Genomic DNA, 27,114 nt, shown 5'->3' on the forward strand with positions numbered 1-27,114 from the left:
ACGGTAGCCCTTTCGTCTACTGAGGCGGAGTATCGAGCCGCGTCTTCCACCACATGTGAGGCTGTGTGGCTTCGGAGATTATTGGAGGAGCTTGGGTGCCCCCAGACTCGTCCTACTTTGCTGCAATGTGACAATGAGAGTTGCATTGCCTTGGCACGGAACCCTGTTTTTCATGCCCGGACGAAGCACATAGAGATCCAGTACCACTTCATCAGAGAAAAGCTTCAGGATGAGACCATCACTGTGGAGTACTGCAAGACGGAGGACAATCTTGTGGATTTGTTTACGAAGGCACTTCCCCAAGCTCTACTTCGGAGACATTCCAGATCCCTCCGGCTTCTGCCTTGCCCAGGCTCTGAGAGGGGGTGTTAGAGATCACAGCCAGTGCAGTCGGACAAACAGCCGCAGTGTGCAATCGGACTACCACGTGGCAGTCCGACCTGTGCAGGCAGTCAACTGCATTTAATGCAACCGACAGGCAATTTTCTGGCACCTCATTTTTCCCCAGATTTTTGGCTATAAATAGCCGACATCTCCAGCAGTCTCCTACACTTCTCTACTCGCAGATTACAGACCAGTGACGCGCAGATTCCGTCTCTGTTCGTAGATTTCAGACAGGAGACAGTGCAGACTGCAACGGACTTCGAGGTGAACAGCAGGTTGTATCGTCGAGGCGGAGACACGCAGTCCAGCGCACTGCGCCCGTGTATATATCTGCATATCTTTATATTCAGCACACTTTATACAGCATATCTTCATCTTCCACTGTCTCTTTCTCTCTCCTCTCCGCATTCTCTCTCTCAGTCCTACGCTTCCGCACCGCTGCACTCTGACACATTGTGCATGCACAGTTTCTTGCACACAACATGAGAGTTAGGATTATTCATCACTGAGTCAGGAACCTATGGTTGAGTGGGAAAGGTAGTTGGGTGAGTTTGAGGGTCGTGAAGAACACTGTCAATTGTGAGATGGGTTGTTTTCTTGCTCAACATCATGAGGACCATTATTTTTCTTGAGTGACTGTAAGATTTTACGAGGGTGAAGTGGAGTACAACATTTCTTGGTTGAGTATTAAGAGGTGAGATTAAGGATTTAATTTAATCAAGGAATTTTGTTTGCATCTTGCATGACACACGGGCACATGTAGTTTGGCTAGGCACTATTTTTCAAGTGCATTGTGTGGAGCATCGTGTGTTTGTTTGCATCACATAGATCCAAATTTTCATATCTTTGTAAATCATGTTTGACGGAGCACCGTGTACATTTTCAAAGCATGTTCTCTAGGACACATTGCATGAACGAAAATCAAGTACATATGAAGAAAACAACATTCTTTGAAGACTCAAGGGTGGGAGAGTCATAATATGCGCACTCTAAACTTTGAATATCTCTATGTTCTAGACAATCACTCTAGTCCTAAGGCTGGCTCAAGTAATTTTTTGGTGGAGAAAGAGGAGCCTCAAATCATTATGGATTAAATGAGGCTGTCAAGAGTGATGACAATCTGGAATACAAGAAAGAGGAAACTCTGAAAAATTCAGGAGATCTTGATGGGTTTGGACCAGACGAAAGCCACTTGCATAAAATAGAATATGAAGCTTTCTGTTGAGGATAAGTATGAAAAAAACCTTGGTCATGATTTTGACTGTGAGGCTCCATCCAGTTTTGTGAAGCCAAGGAATAAGTATGCTTTCACTCTAAGGGAACTTCATGATGATGTTCCATTTAGTAAGTTGACTTGTGTCAATCAATTTATGATTCTCATGGGGATACCCAATTTTTCCAAAGGTGAACTATCAAGGAGTGTTAGAAGGATGTTGATCTATTGATAGAGGTTGGAAAGAAGAAATAGAGGAGAAGCTAGTGGAGCGGCAAAAAGAGATGGACATGATGAGGTCAAGAATGGATGAAAATTGAACGAGAAGTAGAGCAGTTTTTGTAATCGACTTGTTAGCACAGCATGATTGCCTATATGAAACATTGGAAAGCTCGAATTCTCACACTTATCTTGTACCTAGCAATAGAGTTTGAGGAAGAAGATATGAAGTATGAGGAGACTTGGTGGCTGCCTATTACACCTAAAGAATCTGAGGGAGAAGAAGACATGATCGAAGAAGATGAAGATGATCATAAAACCTTACAGTCGATAGTAACAACATATGTATGGATAAAGAAAAGAGAGAATGAATTATCAAATTCCAGGCATCTTAGTGGACAAGTTCCTGAGAGGTACCCTATTTGAATGCTACTGAGAATAGTGAGGAAAATGATAATGAGAAGGAGTAGAGAATGGAAGTTAGACAAACTAACAGCGACTATGTTGTATGAATGCCTAGAGAGCAAATCGTAGTTCTTTGTATTTAAAAGCAACTTGCAGAGGAGTGATATAACATGAGAAATTGCTCTATCCAACCTGAAGACCGATGTGTAAAGTTCATAGGAAAGTAGAATATATCGAGAAATTGAAAATTTGCAAATTGACATTGACAAATTGCAGACTGAAATCAAGTATGAGAGCGACCAACAAAGTCATCCATGTTGACACACAGATGGAGACACAAAGGTTCACAACCAACCAAGCAGAAGCCATATTTTCAATGATGAAGAGACAAGGATGTGTTTCACGATATTTTCAAAACATTAGTGGCATCAATCATGTGGTGATCATGAAGAAGATGATGAAGTTTTTAACTAAAGGTAACAAACAAAAAGAAAAAACGAAGGTAAAGATGAAAAGCTTAAAAAGCTTATAGAGCGCTTTAAGCCTTTAAAAAGCCTTAGGCTTTTAAAAAACACAAACACAACGTATGTTTTGTGAGAACTAAAACTATAAAAGAGGGGAGATAGAAGCAATAAGGGCCCTTGCCTTACCATTCAAAATTGTTCTTTTGAGAGAGGATAGAGAGGAGGATCCCATACAAGAGTATGGATTTTTGTGAGTGTTGGTCGAACCTTGCAAAAGTTTGAATGCTACCATAGTTGAAGTAATGTGTATCAAACATCAAAGAGGTATGAGGTGACTATTTATTTCCAGACTCAAGATTTTCATGTTTTGATGTTCATTTATGCTCTACCTAGTGTGTTTCTTCGATCTTTTTTAGAGCTACAAGAGGCATAGTTGTTTGTTTGTATTCTTATATTTGTTGAATTGTATTCATGAAACATTGAAAATTTTTGTTGTGTGTTGAACATTGACAAAGTCAATTTCCTAACTGGCACTCCTTATTATATCGTTTTCGGGTTGTGAGTGAGGCTTGTCCTCGATCACCACTCACTAAGCAACATGAGCTATCGCCTATGTGTTGCCTGGTAAGAGAGCTGTCGTCTGACGCTAATCTGAGAATTATCACCTGCACTCACTTGGTCAAAACTGACTGAAAAGACTGTCACCTACATAGTTTAGGCTTTTTGACCTGTCACTTGTCTATCCAATACACACATGCTTGAAATGAGTGATGGCATGATGTTTCTTCATGCGGATGAGCTAGAGCTAACCCGCATGAACTTCAAGAAGTGCACACACCTTAGCTGTAACTTTGATACCAATTTGAAGGGGAGAGTGTGCAATGGAGGTGCGAGACGAGCACGAGCAACAGCATTGAGAGTGATAGAGAGTGAATATAGGGATAGGTATACCAAATTGTGATGGTACACAAAGAATAAATAACATATTTATATGTTGGGGGTGTTATATGGGTGTGTTCACATTCGTATAACTTTATACACAAAGACGAAGGGACTTTACACCCAACAATGGAAACTAGTTCAAAATCACCATAGCAGCACAACGAGATAAGGCGCATGATGGATGGAGGTTGGGATGAACTAGGATAACCTGCAAAAACAAGAGATACAAGTGAACTAACACACTCTATTTACACAAGGAACCAACCAAAAATAGGGGAGTTTGCTTATGGGGTACTAAAGCATATTGAGCAAATTTGACTTTTAGGACTATTTAATGAGCTAATGAACGTTTCATGTGTAATATGCCCTTTTTACCTTAGCATCCCTTCTCATGTCTAAAATTGAAACCAAAAAGGAACTGTAAGCATAGCTCAATCCATGTATACCTTAAGATATCCCAATTCAAAGTAGCCAAAACATCAATTAGTGGGTGCACATTGATTGCCCAAGAACCCACCAAGACCACATAAGCGATGGTTATCTTGTCTCAGGAGTCCAAAGGACCTCCCTAGAGAGGCCAAGGCATCAAACAAGAGTGCAGATTAGTTGCCTAGTGGGTTACCTAGACCTACAAAGGCAATGTTTGACCACTTTGAGCTTTGGGGTTATTTTTTCTTTTTTTATTTTGATCTAGCAATGCCCATGGGGAAAAAGAGGGATGGTCGATTCACAAATCATAAAATCAAAAAGCATGTGCAAAGTTGCATGTAAGGGTGTCAACAATGAAGGAATGGTGAAGAGAGCTCTATATGAACATATAGTGATGATAGAATTGCAAGATGCTTAAGGCTACCCTACAAAATGAGATGTAAAGAGTAATGCTACACGATGAGAATATGCATACCGAAGGTGTCACTTGGACAATGTCCCCCTGGAAAAATTATTCACTTGCCCAAGTGTCCTTTTATGATGATAATCATGCAATGCAAAATGCAAGCACAACATGAAAGGCATATCAATGTTAAAGACAAGACAATTGCGAAATCTAAAGTAACAAAGTGAAGAGTAGAAGCCCTCTCTCAACCATGGATTGGTCAATGGGTACATGTCAAATGCCCAAGAACCTATGAAGTCTATAGAGGCAATTGTAATCTTACCAAGGGAGTCCAAAGGGCCATCCTAGAGAGGTAAAAGCATTGTAAAAAGAGTACATGTCGATTGCCTAGTGGTCGACTAAGACTTGCAAATGTAGTATTTAAGCACTTTGAACTTTGGGCTTTTATAAAAAAATTTGATGTAGCACTGTCAATGGGAAAAAAGAGGGATGGTTGACTCACAAATCATAAAATCAAAGTGCATGTATAAAGTTGCCCACCAAGGTATTAAAGCTGAAGGAATGGTGAAAAAGGATATGGAGGTATGGTGGTGACAGAAGTGCTAGTGGAAACAACTCAAGATATGGAGGTATGGTGGTGATAGAACCACTAGTGGGAACAACTAAGGATCCATGTGAGCAAGGTTCTCAAGAGTGCTTTGCATAATTAGATGCAAACAATAATGCTACATGATGAGAATGTGTATGCATCAAGGTGCTACTTGGACAACATCCCTCATGGGAAATTTGTTCGCTTGTCTAAGTGTCCTTTTACAAAGATGATAATCATGCAATGCAAATTATAAATATTGTGTTTCATATTGAGATGCTTTGGATACTTTATTGAAGTGAAAAATAACAGCTAAATGAGTATAGATGCATCTAAAAGAGATAAGAAAGTAAGGGACTAAGTACGCAATGGGGCTAAGCCTAAAGGAAATGGAGCTAGCCTAAGGTTCCTAAGGATAACTTAGGACTCCTAAGAACTAGCCTAATGAAAGATAAGTCAAAGATGCCATAAGGTGCTAATTGTGGGGGAGATCAAGAATTTACTACATCATTCATCAATGGCCAGCCATTGATAAACATGGACATCAAGGTGAGGAGAAACTGTGTTACCTCCTTAGAGAAGACCCCCACTCAACCTCCTTAGGAGTGCCAACACCACCATTGCAAGGGGAGGTTGGTGTTAGAATTTGAGTTGGATTCCACTTGGATATAGATAGAATATCCATGACTATGGATAGTGTGATTATAGATGTGGGTTTAATATCCTAAGCCTTTGAGCAATACTTATTATCTACATAGCCATGTTTCTAGTACAAGATGCAAAACCTATATTTTTAAGGTAAATAATGCTAGAAGGATCTTTATGATATTTGGACTTTACCACTTCCTTTTTCCATCAATTAAGAAAATTGAGCATTGACATCGAAACACAATATGTAGGCAGGATCAAAGGAGGGTGGAACTAGATCTAAATGTCTAAATGATTCCTTTTCACTGCATGTTTTCTTCAATGAAGGAGGTGATTCATCAACAGAAGACCAAACTCTATGCTTTGGAGCCATCACGGAGGGTGGTACAATGTGCTTGAGGGGGATTCTCCACACAACCGAACCAGAGAACAAAAAGTGACACACTTGTGTACATGAAGAAGGTGCATAGTACATTGATAGCACTTCCGAAAACACCAAGGTGCAAAGTGGTATATCTTTGAGTGTCAAATGATGGCCTAGAGCCTAAATGTGCACAAAAGACAATGTGAGCTAAGATTGAATAACTTATGGTAGATCTAAATTAGGTTCTTGAGATTTGGCATAGATAAATCTAAATGTAAAGTGCTAGTGGGAGGGAAGGGTAGAAAATGTAAGGGTGAATATGAAGCACCAAACTCATACTCAAACGAAATGCATCTCTAATCATAGAGTATTCCTTTAGTCCATATTGATATCAATCTGATTATTCATGGTAACTTACAATTGTTCCCCATATGGCTGAAAAAGCAATATAGACATAATTAGAATCACAAGAAACTGGATTGCATAAACCTACCACGTGGCTTGATTGTGAAGAATTTAGGTGTCCCCAATGGATAGCCTTTCCTCGACTAAGAGATGAACAGTCTTGTCATCAAGGGAGTACTCCAACTGAGATGCCTTGTGAAGCAATATGAGACAAGCTTCAATGAATGATCCCTAGAATAAAGGATTATTAATTAAAGGTGGAGCATTGTCCTCCAAATCAAGACCATAATGCATTTACAAAGCCTCCATCAAAGGAGTGACCTGAGAAAACATCAAAGGGTCTCAAGATTGAGTGATCTAAGCCATCACGAGTCAGCAATTAACATATAGTTTAGTCAAGAATAAATGAAGCACTCACAATAGCCTCATGTAACTCTTTAGAAGAGCATCAGCTCTAATCCCATGTGGAGATATGCTAGGGTTTCCAAAAAAAACGCAAAAGTGTACAACCACAACCGAAACACAAAGAACTCAGACACAAACATAGAAACACAACACAAGAGAAAATTGGATGAATAAAAATGAATGAATTTACAAGATGCTTAGACACAAAGAACTCAGACACAAACACACAAACACAACACAAGAGAAAATTGGATGAATAAAAATGAATGAATTTACAAGATGCTCAAAGGCAAAGCTATCCACCAACAATCAATGGGTCTCCTAGGAGTAGACTAATGGAGGAGTCAAAATGTGCCATTCACCAAAGATAGATCCCTAGTACTGTAACTAGTAGTTGAATGTGAATCTGAATCAAGAGTAGCCGAGCAGCAAAATTTGCAACTTCTAAGAGAGATGTCAAAGCAAGATGATCCACCAAGAGCAAGGTGATGACAATGGGACGACCTAATTTGGGGCAAAACACAACTGTCCTACAAGTATAGATCAATAGGGCAGCAGCGAAAGGCAAAAGAGGTGATGTCCAATGTCGTGGAACTGTCCAACAAGTGCAGTGTGTAAGCAACTATCATGCGCCTGTTGTAGGAAACAAACCGCAGGCTGAATAGATCAAGATGATGTAAAACCTGATGATCTCAAGAAGCTGGGGTAAAAACACAAGCTATTGGAATCTCCTAGAAGCAAGCAGCAACTGGTAGATGACCTCAGCAACAGGCTGAATCCAAACAATCAGCAACTTGGGCAAAACACAGGCTGTGTGAACCCTCAGAATGTGGGTGACAGGGAATTGTAAGAGGTAGAGATGAAGGCAATGTTTACCTTCCAGATGGAGTGGAATCGGTCTGTGAAATAGTTATAGGATTATGGAGATGTTTAAATGCACTAGAGGTGATGCAAGAATGGTGAGAGGTGATTACCTTGAGCAAAAGATATCTAGTCAAGGTAATTGCAATAAGGTGATTTGAGTTGAGGTCATGCTGAACACTTTGAGTGATTCATCTTGAGCATAAATGTGAAGCAGTCTAGTCAAAGGTGATGTCCACTTGGAGTGGGGGTGATAGATCAGTGTGGTTAGGATGGACTTTTACCTTGGATGGTTGTACGAATGTACTCAAGGTGATTTGAGTTGAGGTCATGCTGAACACTTTGAGTGATTCATCTTGAGCATAAATGTGAAGCAGTCTAGTCAAGGTGATGTCCACTTGGAGTGGGGGTGATGGATCAGTGTGGTTGGGATGGACTTTTAACCTTTTGGATGGTTGTACGAATGTAGTCAAGGTGATAATCACCTTGAGCAAGAATGAGTCAAGGTGATGATCACCTTAAGTGAAATTGATATGAGTTCACCCTACCCTTCAGCCTTAATCCAACAGTAAACTTTCACCTTCTTACTGGGAATATCACAACTCTGTACGATAAAAAAGTACTCATATTCAGCCTCATTCACAGTCACAACAAAGGCTACTTCACTCGAACCATATACTATAAGCTGTCCAACAGGATTTCTTTGTGGTTAGGAGTATTAGCATGACCAAACTATGCAGAAATTTCTACATAAAAAGGGACCTACATGTCCAGTAGACTCATCCTTGGGACTGACAGCTTTTAGGCAGCCCAAAGTCTACTAAGTTCACAACTGCAGTTATGGATTGCACTTGTACAACCCTTCAGTATAAGTTTGACAGCATAATATGTGCTGCTAAATTTTCAGAGTCAATTTCAAGAATGTAATCAGAAGCACTCAGACCTCGATTTTTATCCGAATATCTTCCACAAGCATCTAGCAGAGTGAGCCATGTTGTTATAGTGGGCTGACAAGGCATACAATAGGCCAATTCCTCAGCCTCATCTAGTTGGCCTGAACGTCCAAGAAGATCAGTTATGATATTATAATGCTCCACCAAGGGTATCATTGAATTATCATGGATAAGAGAAATAAAATAATGACAACCTTCAGCTACAAGTCCTGCATGACAACATGCAGTAAGAATGGATGAATAGTTAGGTTTTACAACCAGATCTTGCATTTGCTGAAAAATATGGAAAACCTCTTTGGCCTGCCCATGCTGAGAGTCAACTCCAATCATAGAGTTCCAGCACACCAAATCTCTCTTAGTCAACATATCAAATACATCTTGAGCAGCTGCCACATTCCCACATTTACCATACATATTGAGAAGGGATGTACATGCCATAACATCTAACGCAGAGTAAAGACGGAGGGCCTCATTTCTGAGACCATGCTGCATGTAAGTAGCAATCATTGCATTCCATGAAGATTTGTCTTTCTCAGACAGATCATGAAACATTTTTTGTGCCTCTTCCAGATTGCCAAATTTTCCGTGCATGTTCACAAAGGTGTTGCCCATATTAACATCTAATTCTATCCCAGAGGCTAGAAAACATGCATACAAAAGACTTCCTGAAAATTTATCAGGCTGGCAGACATGTGCATCAAGGAGGCTAGTGAAGGTACCTTTGTTAGGCATCACACCCTCCAGTTGCATTTGGTGAAAGACTTGGACTGCTGCTTGCCCCTGTCCTTCATGTGCATAAGTAGAAATCAAGTTACTCCGAGAAACTGCATCTCGCTCAGGCATGTTCTCAAACACCTTTCGAGCACTGTCAACCCATCCACACTTCTCATACATAGAGACCAAACTGTTTCCAACAGCAAGATCTGCGGCAAGTTCAGTGGCTGCAAAACAGGCATGGAGGTACTTGCCTATATTGACTGCTTTGAGGTCTCTGCATATAGAAAGAAATGCAAGAAAGGTTACCTTGTCTGGCATGACCACCTCTGAAAGCATTTGTTGAAAGAGCCCAAACACATGATGACCCTCAGCATGCTGCACAAAAGCTTCAATCATGGTATTCCATGAGACAAGGTCTCGATTGAACATTCCATTAAACATTCTCTGTGATTCCACCAGATTACCTTGGTCGCTGTACATCTTAATTAAAGAAATCCTCACAATGACATCTGTCTCCATTGCAGTGCCCATCAGGACACTGTGGAGCTGCTTGCCCTCCGGTATGTCCCAATGATAAGTGCATGCATTCAAAATGCACACAATAGTATACTTATCTTGCAAAACACTTTCTATGCGCATTTGATGATAAAGTTGAACTGCCTCTTTGACCCGGATGAAGTCAAGGCATATTCCAATCATTATATTCCAAGAAACTACATCTCTTAGAGAGAGCTGGTTGAATATTCTCCAAGAATCTTCTAAACAGCAACACTTCCCATAAAAATTTACAAGTGCATTCAGAATCCAGTCCCCTAAAAACTATGCGTGCATGTACCTGCTTGCCTTCAAAAAGTGCAGCTTCTGTGGCACACGCAGAGACCAGTATAATGAAGATAACCTTGTCTGCTGGCATACCTGCTAGCTCCATGTCATCAAAGAGTACCAAGGCCTCTCCACATTGACCAAAATGGACAAAAGCTTCGATGATCAGGGTCCAAGAAAACACGTTGTGTTGCACCATGCCAGCAAACACTGCCAAAGCCTCTCGCAGAGCTCCACATTTGCCATACATCTGCACAATCAGGTTGCTCAAGAAGACGACTTGATGAAGTCCATTTCTGATGATGTTATGGTGCAGGAGCATGCCCTGAAGGAGGCATGCTTTGGCGCCAGCAAACCGCAGTAGCGCCACATAGCCAGTTTCCTCCACTTGACAAGGCAGCCAATCTGAGGCCTTGTCATTGGATAGGACCTTTGCCGCCGTTAAGCGTAGCAGGCTCAATATTGCGCTTCTCCTTTCCCTGCTGCACGTCTGCACTTGCAAGCCCGCAATGGCTGGGGTTGCTTGAATGAGCTCCAATGGATTGTTTAGCCGTCCAAGCTTGGGCTCAGAGAACGTCAAGGATTTTGCGAGGAGGCGAGCACGAGTAGGTGATACGATTGCATAAGAGTGCACGCTGAAGCACAAGGAACTTTATACGCCTATCCATATAGAAAAAAAAGAGAAATTTTCTAAATACTTATCAAAGTATCTAGAAAAAGTGTGATATAGTAAAAGTGGAACACTTTACAAGTTAGTGATATAGTAAAATATTTTTGTATGGGAATTTCAAAATTCTCTAGTTATTTATGTATTGAAATTTTACTATATAAACAGACTAGTTAGAACTAATCATATAGTATTTTTTATATATAAGAAAACTAGTTGCAATCATGTAGATAGTTTTAAGAATTATTATTATTGTAAAAAATTTAAATCAAAATAATAGAAAGAATTAAAAGATATTATCTTCATTAATAAAGACGTCAATTCAAGATACATATATCATCAATACTCAAAGGTTTATTGTGATTTTTTGTGACATAAATTTTCTCTCTATAGAGTAACCAATCCATGAGAGCTTTTCTCATGGCTGGCAATGTTTGCTCATTGCGTCCTCCTAAAAAAGTAAGATCTCTCTTAATAACACCATATGTAAATTTTAACGATGCATATAGCTCATCAATGGATTGGATGTCTAAACATTTGAGGAGAATGGTTTCTTAGTCTTCTTCTTCAAATGCATTAACAACCTGCATTTTAGAAATACAACATAGATTAGTGTGCTACTACATCATAATTTAATTAGCTACTCTATTGTCTTAATATTTAATAACATTGAGTTACCGATGAAGTTCTTAATGGCAATTCTACATTAGAAGGATCCACACTTTTTGATGGCTCAACATGGTCGAGAGTCTATAGTATAGACAAGAAAATAAAATTAACAAAATAAAATTATGCCACATTTTGTAAAAAGAAATGCAAAGAAGTACCTTAGATAATTTCTTATTTTTGCCTTTACTCTCCTTTTGTTGTTGCTTGCTTTGCTACATTTTCTCGCTCATCTTATCACAATAAGTTTGTAATTAGACATAATTTATTAAATGCATATATTAAAATAAAATATCAAGAGATGGCTAAGTATACCTTTCGTACACAAAGACTTTTCCGTGCTACTTCAATCTCCTCAAGATCTTAGATCATATCTTGTGGAAGAGAGTGTTCACTACTACATGAACCCTATAATACAAAAAAAGTAAAACTTAAAATGGAATATATTTTAATTTAAAAGTATACAAAAATTAAGAATATATGTATATATTCATTGTATAGATGGAATTCCTTGTAGTAGCTCCATAAAACTATGATCTGAGTTTAAATAGTCCTGAATCATAGGTTAAGTGTTAAAGACAATTAAATAAAAAAAGAATATAAACTAAGATATACTAACCATTTCATTATTTTTTTGACATTTTTTAGAAGCAGAAATTGAAACAAGAGGTGGACCACCATTGTGAGATTCCAACTCGTACAAGCAAAAAAATTGAAGTCAATATCAAAAACTAAAAACTCCAAATATTTAAATATTTAAATAGGTGAACGATTTACATACATGTGTTGCACTATTCTCAAAAAATATACATTGTTCTTCCACCATAAGTTGTGGATAATACACCTCCTCACTTGTATCCTAAAATTTTAGAGAAAATATAATGAAAGATAAATATATCTAAGAAACTTAAAGTGAAATGATTATAATAAAGATAAATATAATAAAAATTATACAATAGAAAAAATAAAACTTGAGATGAAAATTGCAAATCTTACCGATTTTTGTTGCATATCTACTTGCTCGAAGCTATGATTCTTCTATTAAAAAAACATAATTGTGCCAATCAATACCAATTTCTTATGTATATAATCTATGGTGAGAAAATTTTGATAAATAAGTATGCTTACCAAAGATATATCCACCAAAGATTATCTTTTCCTCTTGAGTTTCTTTCTGAGATTTTGAGCAACAGAAAGATAGTACAGATATACATCCTCCTTTTTCCAAAGGTAAGTAACACCAGGAAACTCAAGGGGTAAAATTTGATCATAGTTTTGATCTATGATCTCTAAAATTCTATGTTTGTCATCTTTATTATTATGAAACCGTAAATCATTGCCAATCTCATGGCTCTTAACCCAATTATACACTTTTCTGTGATTAGCACAATACCTAACATTTTGCGTATCTCGATAGTATTTTAGTAAAAATGGTTTTTCAAACTCATATTGGTCTTCTCAACTAATCCTTTTAGGTGTTTGAAAATCTGGTCATATGTAGGAGTCTTCATTAGAGATACATCCCCTATTTGTATACTCGTGATTTGCTTTTGAGGTGGCAACTGGACTCTTTTACTTGGTATTGAAACCGGTTTGCTCATGCTCACTGTTTGTTCGAAACTATCATTCTTTGATTTTAGTTCCTCAATTGTTTTTTGCAAAGTGATGATAGTTTGCATCATTGAATCTAGAGTTTGTTGACTTGGGAAGGCCATGAGACAAGCTAAAATTAAATCAAGAAACTATGTTAATATTCAACCAATAAAGAATCAATCAATCATATAAAAAGGATACAATATACAACTATACAAACCATGAGACAAGCTAAAATCAAACAAGATACAAGCTAAAATCAAATTTACAACTTTATATGCTAGTATTCCTCAAACAAGAGATTATATCCATACATTAATCTTCTTCAAGCAAGAAATTTTCTCATTTTTTAATAATCACACATGCACACATACACACAAAGGTCCAACTACCTATACATGAGACACAACATGAGCTATATCCACGAGATACCGTCCTAATATACAAACACCCATAGATAAAGCATTATGATATACACAATGGGATGGCGATCAGATAATGATGTCCATTATGACCAATGCTACTAGCACCCATTTGGATCTCCAAGAATGCAACACACATACACACACTCTCTCTAAAGCAGTCAAGTTACATCACGTGATCTCCACACTATTGGAACATCTATAGACTCTCCAATTGATCATGTTACTCTCCTTCTCTTTGTAACTTCAAAGTTTGACATTACCATGCAATACAAGTTCCAATCCCTCCAAATATCTTCATCAATATCAATTCTCCATGTACTTCTATTATGATCACACTTCAACCATGACAATTTACACATTTTTTCTTCATAATTTACCTCTCTTATCATTGCATGAATGTACTCCCCATCCATATCATCATGTTTTCTTGCCAACACAATATCATATTTTTCCAACCAAGGAGGTATACAACCAACTGCCCCTATTTGTAATAATCTTGTTCTTTGAATTAGATCTTTTACCTCATATCCAACAAGTCTATTATGTAAAGGTAAAGTAACAAACTTATGCAATAAAGAACTCAATGGTCTTATGCAATCCCATGTAAATGGAAGTCGTTGAGTTCGTAGTACACTCATTCCCATGATTGGATCTATAAGTAAGCATTCTTTATTTTCTTCTACAGTTATGCATTGCTTGTAATATTCTCCACTAAAAAAGGTGTAATACTCTCCATCCCATTGAATGGAAAAAATTTAGTAAGTCTTGATTTCCAATGACCTATACTTTCTAACGTACTACAAAAAGTGTCAGTTTCTACCACGACGTCATCTGCGATCTTGTATATTTCTTCATTATAAAGAATTCTTGTATATGTGGTAACTAGATGTCCTAATAGTGTATTCTCTTGAAGACCAAGAAATTGCGCAATATATTTTTGTTCTTCTGATGAAAGGGGCCTACGTTCTCTTCTCTTTTTTGTGATTAAAATGTCTTTTTCATGCATCAGTATGTTACAAGGATATTGGGAATCATCTCTTTCAAAAAGTTTCCACATCTCCTTTGCCTTCTCAATTGAAGAAACCTCCACAATACCATTCTCATGAAATGAATAACAACACGATGTCTGGTAAGTAGTGAAAGCATAACCATCAGGTAAAACAAGACAGGCATGTACTTGGATAAGCATTCTTTCATGTGGCAAAGCCCATCTACTTCCATTTCTAATAACTTAAATATTGAAGTGAAAAATGTCCTCTTATACTAATTTACATAAGATATTTCGTTAAAGCGATTATTAGTCTTTACCGCTATATATAATGCTACCATTCGCTCAAAGTCACAACACCAATACACATCATGCAATCCATGTCTCAATATGTCATCTAGTAGTTCTCCATTTCCTGCAAAGTGTTCTAAGGGAGAAGAAATAGCACCAAAGGCTTCTTTCTTTCGAACTCTCCAAGCAGAAAACAAAGTACGTACAACACCTAAACATTCTTTTGATCAACCAATACATCGACTATAACTATAGAAGGCATGTGCAATATCTATGAGCAACAAACCTAGGTCAAAAATTGACTTTGGTATCTCATCAACTATACCTAAAATATATGGTAAGCACCATTGGATGAACTTTTGGTTCTCTTCGGCCTTAAAGCTTTCATTGTACTTACTTGGATTACGAGGCCATCATCCATGACGAATAGAGGGTGGAGAGAGCTTATAAGCATTGTCACAACAAAAATCTATCATCTTTTTCTTTTCATTGGACATGGCTCTCATGAGTACTCGTATGTATTTTTGAAATATATTTAGAGATAACACACGCATCACATCAGATACCAAGTCTATTGGCAAGTTAAAACCATACAAATCATATAGTTTCCATAGAATAGACTCTCCAGCTAATCCTACAAGCTTTAGTTTTCCATCCTTTTCAGCTTGTGTCGATGCCCTCTTTGAACTTGATAAGGCATCAATCATTTCACCTATGGACCATTGGGTTGGAGGATATCTTCCTTGATATCGACTACCATCGTAAAGGTAACGTCCTTGGAATGAGGGATTACTAGTATCAAGAGTAGCTTGGGCTTTGTCTCTACGACAAAAGAATTGCCCACCATCTTTGAAGGATCCTATTTTGCATTGTGCAGGATGATCCCCTGTAACCATCATTAGCATTAATCTAACAACACAAAAGTTTGATTGTCCCATTGGATTTTCAAAAATCTTTTCTACATGGTAGTTGTATGACACTTGCCTACCATTTATGTAAAGGTCTTGTAGCTCATTAATAAGTGGTCTTAAAAAAGTTTGAAATACATCAGGAGTATTACGAATAAATTTGGAGCAACTAAAAGGTATGAATAAAATAGGAGAAATGCCTAATATGGAACCCTTCCCACCATTAAGGATCTTAATTTCAACCACACCATAGTCCTTTTGAGTGGTACGAGAGGCTTGGAAGGCATCCCAATGTAAAAGAAGTGCCAAGTTCCGAGGATCACCTCTACACATTTTCCTTTTACATTTGTTGAGATGTCGACATTTTTTACAAACAAAATTATACTCTTGCATCTCTTGGTCAAAACCTTGTTCTAGAACTATTGAGAAACAAGACCTTGGAAAAGTTGTATATACTTTCCCACATGTAGGGTTGTTGCACGCAACAACCATCTCATACTCAGCATCAGGATTCCAAAAATATTGATACTCACGACACTTTGTTCCATCCCAAAACTCGTTTATGAATTTTGGTTGCATATGGATGTCTTTCCCTAACCATCTTGTTTTATGACGCCACATGCTTAGGAAATCATGACAAAGTGTCCTGGATCACACTAAAAGCTCTAATTGTTTCTTTAGAGGTAAATAATCAATAGCTAACATTTCTCTCCTTGGTTTATTGCATTTTTTACACTTTTCACAACATTCAATACAATCACGCTTTAGTATTCTTTTTCGCATATTTTGTTTGCAAGAACACAAGACTACATCTTTGGCATAAGAATCTTCTTTACTAGGTGTAAGAAGTTCAATTTCATGATCATTGTTTTTACTTCCCATGCAAAACCTATAGTGCTCAAGTTGGACCATGCCAAGACCATGATACATAGATTCAAGTTGCTCCCAAGATGTCAGGACTCTCACTCCATCAAGGTTTCCATCCCATGTATCAAGTAGTTGCACTAATAGCTTACTTAAACTTGGCTTGCAGTCTTCAACTCTTTGAGCCCTAGCCCTTGGATTGCCCATGTCTCCAAACAATAATTGGAGCATTTTCTCTTGTGCACTAATTGATATTTGGTTCTCATCCTAGAGAGCTTGAAGCTCAGTTATTTTTTGTATAGTTTGTTGATATAATGATGGCCCAGTAATAGATATGTGATTGTCTATAAAAGGATCTATTTGAGGAGACTCAACATGGTTAATTGAGTTGTTGTCATGACTAAAGGAGGGACTTATAGAAGTATTGATAGTTTGATTATTGCCTTGTTCATGTTGCCTTTCATTAGAAGGAGTAAGACCAATTTGCATACTTAGTGCATCATATTTGGCCTTCAACTCCTAGTGCCTAATAAAAGTTTGTGGACCAACACTCCTCCCACCATTACAATATGCAAGGCAATCACACCACCTCCGTCGTCTATTTAATTCACCTATGTTAGTTTCACCATGCATTAGAGATGATTCTTTGTGCCTTCTATTCTCAAGATAATCTCCTTGCACATTTGAGTCCCTTGGTTCAGTAGGATGTGATCTTTCTAGAGAAGAATGTGTAATCCCAAGCATGTCATTTTTAGCGTGTCTAAAATAAGTACTACGATTCACTAATTGCCAACCTTCAATACTATGTGCACACTTATAGTTACATGTGCATTTTCTTAATGTGCTTGTAGAAGAAGACATCCCTTACTTGAGTATCTTCAATCTTCAGTCCAAGGTTGATGAAATTATGAGCTCCACAATTAAAACTCCAAGACTGCATAAAAACGGCCCATAACATAGTTTACGTTAATAACATATTTTAGTTGCGCAGTTAATATCATAGTTTATACTAGTTTAGCAATAGAGTTACATTTAAAACCATACTTTGTAGTTGATATCATAGTCTATACATGTTTGTTATTCTCAAACACTTCCTTAAAAACAATTAAAAACAATTAAAAAGAAGCAATCTTTCCCAAACACTTCCTTAAAAACAATTAAAAACATTTTAAAAAAAGCAATATTTCCTAAACACTTCCTTAAAGTGATGGGGTCGAATTTTGTAAACATTGGCATTAGTTGATGAGTACATAAGTGGGTATGAGGCCAAAATAAGGGATTGGAAAGTCGAGGAAAAATGAGGGAAAACAAAAGTTGATGTACACAAACAAGGGGGATGCTTAAGCGTATAGGTAGCTTATTATTTGCAAATAGGGAATAAGAACCTTTTCTAAATTCGATAGAACCATCCAAGTCATACCCTTTGGTATCAAAGGATATTTATTATATGATGAAAGTAGGCATAGATTCTTTTATGCCCGCACACTTGTCTTTGATGAGGAATCCCTCCTTAACCACTCTCCAAACACACAGAAACAACAATTAGATCCTTTTAAAAATAAGTTATTATTCAAAGACTTAAATGAGGACACCATTGGGTGGTCTCATGAATCCCCACCTTACCATTCCATGTCCCACGCTGAGATTATGTAGCCAATTGTCATGTTTGCTACCACTAGACCTACCATTATTCCTACTGCTCCTCAAATGTCAGTGGAGTATGTCATATCCTTGGTTCAATTAACGTATGTGACACGTGGCTAACTCTCATGCTCTCATGCATGATGCATGTCTTCTCATGCACACTAGTCAGTGTAGTAGTACTGCTGCCAAAAGACTGGGACTTCTCTCCTTGCATGTCGTGCAGGAAGGACAGGGGTGGCAGGTGAGGCCATAAGCAATATCCGCACAGTGGCAAGTGAGGCCGTAAGTAATATCCGCACAGTGGCTGCTTTCTGTGTAGAAGACAAAGTAATGAGGCTGTTCTGCAAGGAGCTTAAGTGGTACAACGATCTCTCCTCTCCTCTGTCAAAGAACTGGAACCCAGTAGTAACACTCACCTCTCCCCATTGTTGCTACTGGACCAAATTTTGGCTTGCTTGTTTGCCTTCACAAGTCTTTGCAGCAAGGGTTTGGCATCATGACACTCACCTCTCGGTCCTGAAATAACCATAGATATCTATTCAGGAGTGTGCAATGTTTCTATCAGCTTTTGAACAGCTCTTGTACCATGCATATTCAAGGAAATGGAGATGAGATCATCATCCTTGGTCTCTTGGCAAGATTTTGAGAGCTGCCTTTGCCATGAGAGCTGCCCGCTGCCTGGCCCTTGAGACCATTGACCTTGCCAAAGACCCCTACTTTATGCGGAATCATATTGGCAGTTATGAATGCAAGCTGTGCTTGACTCTTCACAACGACGGCAATTATTTGGCAGACACGCAAGGCAAGCGGCACCAAACGAACTTGGCTAAGCATGCAGCTCGTGAGGCAAAAGAAGCTCATACACTTCTTATGGGCTCTGACCGGTCTTTGGCTATGGTGATGATTAGATAATTAGAATCATGGATTCGGGAATTTGGCCTGAAAGGAAAAGCTTTGAGGATGAGGCCCTTGGCCCTGTTCCCATCAAATGGAAGGGTGAATGTGAGGCTGGAGCTAACTTCTCCACTTCCCTCTGTAATGGCAAGCTTATAGGTGCATGTGCATTCTACAATGGATATGAGTCTGCAGTAGGACCCATAAATGAGACCTTGGAGTCGAAATCTGCTAGAGATTATGAAGGTCATGGAACCCACACTGCCTCCACCGCTGTAGGAAACCATGTCCCCCAGGCAAGCTTGCTTGGTTCTGCATCAAGAACAGCACGGGGCATCACTACCAGGGCCCGAGTTGCCATGTACAAGGTCTGTTGGAAAGGGGGTTGTTTCAGTTCTGACCTGTTGGCAGCATTTGACAAGGCTGTAGAAGATGGAGTAGATATCATCTCAGTGTCTATTGGTGGTGGAGTGCTTCCTTACTTTATAGACCCCATAGCCATTGGGAGCTTTGGAGCTATGGAACGAGGGGTCCTTGTAGTTGGCTCAGCTGGAAATGGAGGCCCAAACCCAGAGTCAATCACAAACGTTTCTCCATGGCTGCTTACTGTAGGTGCAAGCACACTTGATCGTGATTTTCCAGCCACTGTAAAGCTTGGTAATGGAGCTACCTACACAGGAGTTTCATTGTATCAAGGCCATGATCTGGCCAATGAACACGTACACATCCTGCTGAAACTTCAACTTTCTTGAGTATGTCTAAATGGATGCAAAACATAGCTTGTGCATCTCTTCTGGGATGGTATAACAAGCTTCTGCATTTATACCAATTGATGAAGGTTCTTTTGTGTGCAAAAATCATGCAGGTGCCCTTAATTTATGGAGGCAATGCAGGCTAGCCAAACAGCAATGGAGAGGCCAATTTGTGTAGGATGGATTCACTAATGCCAGACCTTATCAAGGGTAAGATTGTAGTCTGTGTGACAGAGGCCTCGATCCTCGTGCTGCAAAGGGGATGGTGGTGAAGCAAGCCGGAGGAGTAGGCATGATCCTTGCAAATGCTCAGACAAATGGTGAAGAGCTTATTGCAGACAGTCATGTTCTGCCAGCCACACTTGTGGGCTACACTTGTGGTCAAATAAAACAAACACTATCAGTAACTTTCAGCGTCTCAGATTGTTGGACACAGCATCCGACCCCACAGCAGCTCTATGAGAAGTGTAAGTCTATATAGAGCTTTAACTTTCACCTATTATGATCATTACATCTTCCTTTGCCTTACTAGTGATCCAAGATGCTACAATTGGTGCATGATAACCCCCCTTGAATGTACTTTATTCCAGATCATACGAGACTGGGACAGCACTCTCTTCTCCAAAGATGAGATTGAAGCAAGGGCTCTCAAGAAGCAACATGCAGCAGCCATGCGGCAGAGCGATAACCCCCCTTGAATGTACTTTATTCCAGATCATACGTCGAGACTGGGACAGCACTCTCTTCTCCAAAGATGAGATTGAAGCAAGGGCTCTCAAGAAGCAACATGCAGTAGCCATGCGGCAGAGAGCGATGGCATATGGAGAGACTCGTCAGGTACATTCTTCAAAATTGCCTAGGACATGCAATCATTAAAGCATCTGGTAGGAGCTAAAGCATGCAAGGTATGAGGCTACTGCTGGTGGCCGTTTCCATTCTCATGATTCTGCTCCAATTCTGTGATGTGGCCTCTGCAAAGACTCGCTACTTCAATTTCACAGTAAGCCTAATTAACGATTATGGCTTCCATTCTCGTGATTTTGCTCCAATTCTATGATATGGCCTCTGCAAAGACTCACTATGTATGAACTTTTTGATTCTCGTGATTCTGCTCCAATTCTTTTTTGTGCAGGAGGAGGTCAAGGACCAGCCAGGTACGAACTCATCATTTTTCTGAGTATTACACCTTGAATTTCCCATCTGTATGTGAGATTGGTGTTTCCCCTCTTAAGTAGCAAGCTTGTGTTTTTGGAATGCAGTTTAGAAAACTTGAGAAATGTTAAAGGTTTTTGAGTTGGTTGTGTTTGTGGAGAACTAGTGGGGTGTGTAAATTGTCTGAGACTCTAATTTGTAAAACTGAATCATCTCTAGTTGTATCATCTCTCTTTTCATGTCGTTTGTGAGAACTGTGATTGGTGTTTAGCAATGCATAAGACTTAGGTTGAGGTTATGTCACCTTAGGTACTAGAACTTGGAGCTTGGGTGAAGTATGGCAAGTGAGAAAGGCAAAATAAGCAAGGTGTTGCTAGTGGATAGTTTCTAGCTGTTTGTATGTGTTTAAAGCTAATACAAGTTGTAACAAGGTGGTTTGGACCAGGCATGGCTGTGTGTTTTGTAGGCAATGCTGAGACTGTGCTGGCTGCTCGATTGCCTAAGAAATGCAGCTGCTATATGAATGAAATCTGTTGATACGACCTTGACAGTACATGCTGCAGGTGACATGTTTCCTAACCATGGTGGAGGACTATATGAATGAAATCTGTTGATACAACCTTGACAGTACATGCTGCAGGTGGCATGTTTCCTAACCTTGACAGTACACACATGAAACAAGAAGAGACAAGATCAAGTGTAGCCTTGAGAAATTTTTAATCACCTCTACTGGCCATTCTTTACCCACATGTCACTATTACTGTCACTGTAGCTAGTTTTTCAAATAAGAATTAGGCTTAGAGTTGGCCACATGTTAAGAGTGAAAATCCCTTCACAACCCTTCTTAATAGCTCTAAACCATTCAGTTAATCTCTGAATGTTGAGCTATGGGAAGAGCTAGCTATGTTCTCCAAAAGTTCAAAGCTACAACTAATCTTGCATATGGTCACAATTGCTTTCTGGTTCATCTATAGAGTGTTCATGTGTAATTAACGGTTCCCTCGATTTTTGCTTATTTAATACTGACAGGTGAATGGTGGAATGCTAATGTGGAGGATGTTATCACTCAGGCTTTAGCCCATGGTGGGGCTTACAATATCTCAGATGCCATCACAATCAATGGCCAACCTGGTGATCTGTACAATTGTTCATCCTCTAGTTAGCCCTAAAGATCCATGTCTTATTAGGCTTCATGAACAATAATTCCTGAGCTCGGATTAGAATGTGTAGTCCAAAATGGTCACTACAGCATGATGTGGAATTCCGGTCTAGATGCTTGACAGGCGATTCTCCTACTTCAGAAGACGCTCGTTCGAGTTTGTAACAGAATTCATGCAAATCTGCGCCATCTGGGACTTTATGTGTAACTATTTAGCAGGCCTTTCTTTTTAACTTGACCGAGTACAGAGTACCTTGTGTCCACCATGGGCTTTCATCGCATGAGGCCAAACTTGTTTTGTTGACCTTCTACAAACTGTTCAGCCCTCTCGCTTATTCTGGAAGCATTATAGTATAGGAAGTCCTTTTACAGCAGTGGACAATACGATTCCGTAATGGAGAGTTTTCTGTGATTCATAATCATTATACACCCCAATACCTTTCAAAGTTTTGATACAACTGTATAAGCTACTTCCCTTCAAAGGACACAACTAGCATCGAGGACTACATATGCGAACAATAGCTGCAGACTTGGCTTATTGCACTAAGTTAGAATGGTTGAAGCTTGGGAATAATTCTTCGTATGGAGAGTTTCCAACTGCATTCGGCTCACTCAGGCATTTGCACACACTCTCGCTTGCATACAACAGCATGACAGGAGCTCTTCCAGCATCCTTTGCCAATTACACTAGCCTGGTAGTTTTGGATATACGCCACAATCAGTTTTAGGGAACTTTACAAGATTCCTGGGCTCAATTTGAGAATCTCAAAGTGCCCAGTTTAGGTTATAATAGACTCACTGGATCTTTACCTTCTTGGATACCGAAGCTTGACAAAATTAAGCTTCTGGACTTATCGAATAACAATTTTTCATGCACCATCCCAAAGCAGATCTACCACATGGAAGGTCTTAAGATTCATGTAGATGTAACTGGCAACAGTGCTCTGTCGCAAGACAGTGTACTTCACAAGCCTGAAGGAGAGAAACTACTCAAAGGGCTACTATTACTATGACATCCCAAAAAGTGTCTGTAAGCTAGTGTATGTACAAGCACAAGAAAGAAGTACTAGTGCAGGAGACCCCCGTAGCAGAAGTAATTACTGAGACCTAACAGGCCTGATAAGCCATAGCAAAAACGTACTGATGCATGAAAGAAGCTTATAAGACATTGCAAAAATATAATTGTACCTGGACTGGAGCTTAGTGATGGTGACCGATGCTGCAATATTCTATGACGTCTTTTCTTTCTCTATCATGAAATCTGTGCACCTCCACTCAGCTCATAGAGTACAGCCTGCTATGTTGCTGAATGAAAAAAGGGGAAAAGAAGAGAAGGCGTGAGTTCCAAAATGTTAGAGGGAAAATATATTAAGGTTAGTGTTTCAACGGTAGAATGAGAACTTTTTAAATTTTTTTTGAGTTTATCAATATTTATTTCTCTATTTCATTTTTGAAGAATTCTAGAAAAAGATAAGTCACATGATCATATTGATAGCATCACCAATTTGTTATAAAATCTCCCCCCCCCCCCCCCCCGCCTTCGATGACTCAACTCTTGGTGATTTTTGGTGCGTGCACCGCATCAATTATCTCTGTGAGTACAATGAGTAGACTTTGTCGATCATCATCATTCCAAACGCAAGTTCTTGTAGAGATTTTCAATGTCTCATCAAAATTGTAAGACTTAAAGGGATCTTGGTAACACTCAAGATTCTTTAAATTTAAAATGTTTTGTCTCATCAGTGATAATATTAGCTACCAAGACTCATGGATTTATTTACATATCTAATAGAGTCTACATCTCTAATAGACCCGTTTCTAACATCTAGTGTTTAATTGGATCTTATATATCCTTTAATATTCGTATCTACCCAATGCTTCAAATCAATTTGCATATGTTGCTGGCATTGGCACCTTAAAATCTCAACAAATACCCCAATGACTCGTTGTTGGTATATTATTATAGACAAGGGCTCTTAAAAATAATCCTAATTGTTATCTCAAAAATATATTTGTAATATAGACTATATCTCTATAATAGTCTACATCTTTGGCTCAACAAACAAAATTTTGTTAATGTTGATTATTCAGCCTTTAAGAGAGAATTAGATTTGTCTCTACTAGTCATGGGACGGTTTCATGGTTTTGCTTTGGAGATATTTAAAAAAAATAAAGCACAAATATGCACGAGGGAGGGAGGGAGAGAGAGAGAGAGGGTGAGTGAGAGGCATGATTCCCTTAGAGGCAATCATGTCTCTCTCTATACAAATATTATTTTTAAATTTTGTAGGTAAACTCCTCGATAGATGCAAATTGTGTTTGGGGTTCGACTCCCCTTGAGCTTATCTTTATTTGTTTCATTTACTCTCACATTGATATTACTTATTACTTGTCTACATGATAAGTGAACAATGTCCAAACAGAATTTGAAAAACAACACTTTGATGAAGGTTATGATTGAAATCAACTATGAAGGTATAATCCTAATTTTTTTCAGGTATAATCCTGATTTGTACAAAGGCCCTTCTCACTAGTGTGTAATAGTATCTGATTTCCATTATGAGTGATGGCATAAGCATAGATTAGATATCTCTAAAAATAATAGTAACCATTATGTTTATTTTCATTCAGTCTCACATTCATGATGCTTATCACTTGTCTACATGACGGGTTCACTATAAGACAGTAACCATTATTTTTAGTTTCAGCCTTATGTTGATTATTACTTTTGAACTATAGGACAATAACCATAGTTTGTTTCAGTTTTAGTTTCAATTTCAACCTCATGTTGAACTATAGGACAATAACCATTATTGCTTTTGAACTACATAAACCATTATTACTTCTGAACTACATCTACTTTGAAAACATTAGGGAGGTTGTCTGCTACACCTACTTTGAAAACAAATGATTTGATATGAATGATTGATTACTTGTTGATAATCGGAGTATTGCCTTGAAAAGTGTCCTTCAATGCTTGATAACAATACTTATACTAAGCAGTTGATGACTACAACACAGTCATGCATCCGAGGTAATCGGCAAACAAGGATGAGATTGTGTGCATGTGAGAAGATGGACCTAGTTGTGGAGGGAGAATGGACAATGAGATTGTCTGAATATGAGAAGTTGGGACCTAATCGTGCACGTGAGAATGGACATTTCTTGAATCATGGAGGAACGTTGAGCTCCCATTCAAGAAAACAACTAAGATTATTTGCATCTTTCTTTTTTTCTCTTACATATCCCAAGGTTTAATGACCTTTTACATGTGTCTTATTACCTATGCCCAATGGGCATCCTAAGTACCCAATCCCTTGCTCCGATTCTGCTACTTGGAAGTTTGGCTCCCTTAGCAACTTTGCTAACTCATTCAATCCTAGGAAAATAAGCTTGCTCATCAATTTATAAAATTAATTGGTCGAAGCACAAGCCCCATAAGATACCATTTTCCTTAAACTAAAATTTGGCAACTTCACCTTTATGTTTTTGCAAATCTTCTATTCACTAATATGAGACCAGTTTTATGCCTTGTAACATATGCAAATTCACTGAATCCAAATTAGTAATAGAGGGAGAATTTTTCGTTATTCCTCTATTCTCATTGCATTTCTTTTAAGCCTAAAATTATCATGCAATAACAAACATTATAACATATCTACTAGTAGAATCGATTGCTACCTCTGCATAATATGCCCCGAATACGATTTTCCCAAAGATGAACCTCAATTAGATGACTTTAGACTTGACTACTTAAAGTACTACTCACCCCTACCAATGCCCATTGACCTTTGAGTTCATGCTTCTATACTACACATCAATATCATTTTCTAACATTTCTATATTGCACATCATAAAATGTAGGTTTGCTTGGTGAGAACTATTAGATACTTGGGTTGCACATATAGCCTATCTTGTAATCATCAATAGTGCACCATCTCTTCTTCTTACTTTCATTACACCTATAAGGCCATGGGAGAAAGAGAGTCTTGTGATTGGGATGCACACTTGTAGATGGATACATTTAAATTGGAAATTTTCCAAATTCATCTCAAGATTTTGAATTTGCAAACCTCAAAGAGTCCATCAAGATATATTTTGGACATGCTCTGCAATATTCAAGTAGAACAAAATGTTAAATCAAATCGAGTCAAATTGATATAATCCCTTGATCAGTTAAAATGGGATGGTTTCAAAAGAGGTTTAGTACCCCTTACTGAAGATTAAGATACACTACCTAAAATCTGCCTTCTCCTTGTAAAATTGGAACTTGAACAGAACATAGAGGAAAATCTATTGGTAGAATGCATGTCAAGAGATAGAGACCACTTGTTCTTGCCATACAAAGGATACCTATATTCCCTATATGCTCTTTTATACTTGGTATCAGCACATGTTTCTCATATTTTAGACATTCCAAGCTCCATTTGCATGGAGCTTATAAATATTTGTTGACTATGAAGCATGAAGTATAAGAGCCAGTGTCCTAGAATGCCACCCACTTGGCCTATGCTCGAGGAGAACACCTAGGCTATCTGAAACCTAATTGCCCTTCCACATGCACCAAGGGGTCGCATGACAATCAAGGTCACAATGCAATTGGCCATACCATCAAGCACCCATATGATTGTCACTTCCCTCAAAACTATAAGAGGTAATTACACTCTTCCACTTTAACTAAGAGTAGCTGCACATAAATGACATTTGGCCCCCCTCCAATAAATTAACTAACCTACTTCCTAACTCACACAAAGGAACACCTACTCACTATGACCTTCCAAACTAAATTGGCAATAGTTAAGTGAGTTAGCAACAATGTAATATTATAAGATGAGACCCAAACTCCTTGCACTATGGTTCAATACATTTTTAATATTTGCATGGT

General features: G+C 38.5%; 2 pseudogenes; one reads left to right on the forward strand and one right to left on the reverse strand.

Moving 5' to 3' along the window:
• Window positions 1–8,287: 8,287 nt before the first annotated feature.
• Window positions 8,288–19,106, reverse strand: LOC148037366 (pentatricopeptide repeat-containing protein At2g03380, mitochondrial-like; annotated as a pseudogene).
• A 47-nt stretch (window positions 19,107–19,153) lies between these two features.
• LOC148037367 (subtilisin-like protease SBT1.7) lies at window positions 19,154–22,233 on the forward strand (annotated as a pseudogene).
• Window positions 22,234–27,114: the final 4,881 nt, after the last annotated feature.

The sequence above is a fragment of the Lygodium microphyllum genome, chromosome 4 (assembly GCF_053477565.2).
Source record: "Lygodium microphyllum isolate KBCC chromosome 4, Lygodium_microphyllum_v1.1.10, whole genome shotgun sequence".
In the NCBI taxonomy this organism is placed as follows: Eukaryota; Viridiplantae; Streptophyta; class Polypodiopsida; order Schizaeales; family Lygodiaceae; genus Lygodium; species Lygodium microphyllum.